Genomic DNA, 2,489 nt, shown 5'->3' on the forward strand with positions numbered 1-2,489 from the left:
TCAGCCTTACACTTTTTCTTCGTTGCACTTTCCGCCTTCAGAACTCACTTTGCAATCAATCTTGATGGGATTGACAACCCCTTTATAGCATTGGGTGCAAGCTCTTTTGTGTTTGTGCAGGTACTCTGGACTTGATGAGATTCTCCTACTGGATTGATACCTTGGTTCTCAAACTTAGGGAAATACTTACTGCTCCTGTGCTGCATTGCCCTTTCCTCTTCAAGGGAAAAACCAACGCAAGCTCAAGAGACGACAAAAGATTTTTGTCGCCGTAGCACTCCACACCACTCTAAACGGAGATTACCATCCGCAAGGGTGTGAACTTCGGGATACATCGTCGTCTCCATGTGCCTCGGTTATCTCTTACCCGAACGCTTTAGTTACGCACTTTTCTTTGTGATAGCCATATTATTTCTTGTCATATATCTTGCTATCACTTAGTTGTTTATCTTGCTTAGCATAAGTTGTTGGTGCGCATAGGTGAGCCTAGTTGTTTTAGACTTTGTGCTTGACAAATTAAACGTTAGTTTTATTCCGCAGTTGTTCAAGCCAAAACCGTAATTATTTTAAAGCGCCTATTCACCCCCATTAGGCGACATCCATGTCCTTACATAGGTCTTCAAAAGAGTCCATCTCGAATCCAACACTTCTGCCAATGGTCGAACATGCCAGAGAGTCCGACACATAAGGAATGGTAGGCGGCCCAAGGATCCCCTATTCCCGGACTCCCTCAATGATGGTATCACGGGGAGGAGTGTCCGTAGTCAGATCGTGAAGATGTAGCAATATTGGCGGACATCGTTAACAAATCTTGGTGTCATGTTTGTGTGATTGCTTGGTCATCTGTAGATCAATGGTGTGCCTTGGATTTATTCTTAAAAGTGGTATCAAGAGCTAGGTTATCTGGAGGTCATGGACGGTTGATCTAGAGGAAGAAGAAGCACCAACATAAAATGTGCAAAAAGTGATCGTAATATGGGATGAATACCATCGGCGAGTTATGATCCAAGCAGGATCGGTCATGTTGGGATCTTCGAGAAGTAATCGGATTGTGAACACAGGAGGGAGAGCAACTAGTTAGCGAGCACTCCTTTGGGAGCCTCCAAGCAACCACCCTCGCGCGCCGCCACTTGGCGTGTTCTCAGCCGCCGCCACGTGTCGCACTTTGAAGGTTCCCTTTGTATTTTACTTTTTTTTATTTTTGCGCACGTATTTTTGGTTTTTTAGAGTGTATTTTCTAGTTTTTTTGGTGTTCCCTTTTTCACCGTTCTTTCCTAACTTTTGGACAGAAATTTATTTTTTCAACTTTTTTCGCGAAAAACCGCGTTTTTTGTTTTTTACGGAAAAAACACGTTTTCTGTTTTTTTGTGAGAGGCACGGTTTTGCCTTCGCGAGAGGCACGACCGTGCCTCTCGGAAAGAGAGAAAAAACGCGATTTCTGTTTTTTTTTGCGAGAGTCATGGTTTTGCATTCGCGAGAGGCACACCCGTGCCTCTTGAAAAGGGAAAAAACGCATTTTCAGTTTTTTTTTTCGCGAGAGGCACGATTTTGCTTACGTGAAAGGCACGGTTTTGCTTACGTGAAAGGCACGGTTTTGCCTTCGTGAGAGGCTCTCCCGAAAGGAAAAAACATGTTTTTTGTTTTTTTACGCGAGGCACAGTTTTGCTTTCGCGAAAGGCGCGGTTTTGCCTTCGCGAGAGGCAAGCCCGTGCCTCTCCCAAAAAGGAAAAAACGCGTTTTCTCCTCTCTTTTTTTTCCGCGAGAGGCACGGTTTTGCTTCCGCGAGAGGTACGATTTTGTCTTCGTGAGAGACACGGGTCGTGCCTCTCGGAAAGGGAGAAAATCACGTTTTCTGTTTTTTTCTATCGCGTGAGGCACGGTTTTTCGTCCGGTTTTTTTCTTTTGGTTTTTTCGTAAAAAAAAGTTCGTCAAAACCTATCAACATGGGATCTAGTTTTGAAGATCTCGATGCGAGAAAACCAACGATGAATACGGTTCGAGATTTCGACGCACGGTTGTCGCAACCTATGTAGATGGGAGTAATCGTTGAAAGTGTACCACTCACTAGTGATTTCGAAAGGAGGAGAGAGAGTGTAGATCAGAGATGCGCCGATCGCACCGCCGCCAGCCGTGTGCCGAGCTCCTCCGTCGTTGCCGCCTTGCTACCCAAGTGGTCCTCGTATGAGGATCGAGCCGTGTTCCAGTCGAGGCGAGGAAATAAGCAGCTCCAAGGTTCGGAGCTATAATTTAGAATCCAATCCGCAATGAAGCAGCTCCTTTCGGAGCGGCAGTCCGCAATCAAGCGGCTCCTTTGGGTGCCGCGATCGAAGCAATCAAGCGTCTCTGATTTCGACTAGATCTCTCATTTCCTAGAATAAGATTAACTACATCTCTTTTCGGTCTCCAAGTTGCCATCAATCTTCCATGCCGAACCCAAGCCACTATATATACCTTCCCACAACGCCCCGGCAGTTATCACATCAATCAGC

Source organism: Hordeum vulgare, chromosome 2H (genome assembly GCF_904849725.1).
Source record: "Hordeum vulgare subsp. vulgare chromosome 2H, MorexV3_pseudomolecules_assembly, whole genome shotgun sequence".
Lineage (NCBI taxonomy): Eukaryota > Viridiplantae > Streptophyta > Magnoliopsida > Poales > Poaceae > Hordeum > Hordeum vulgare.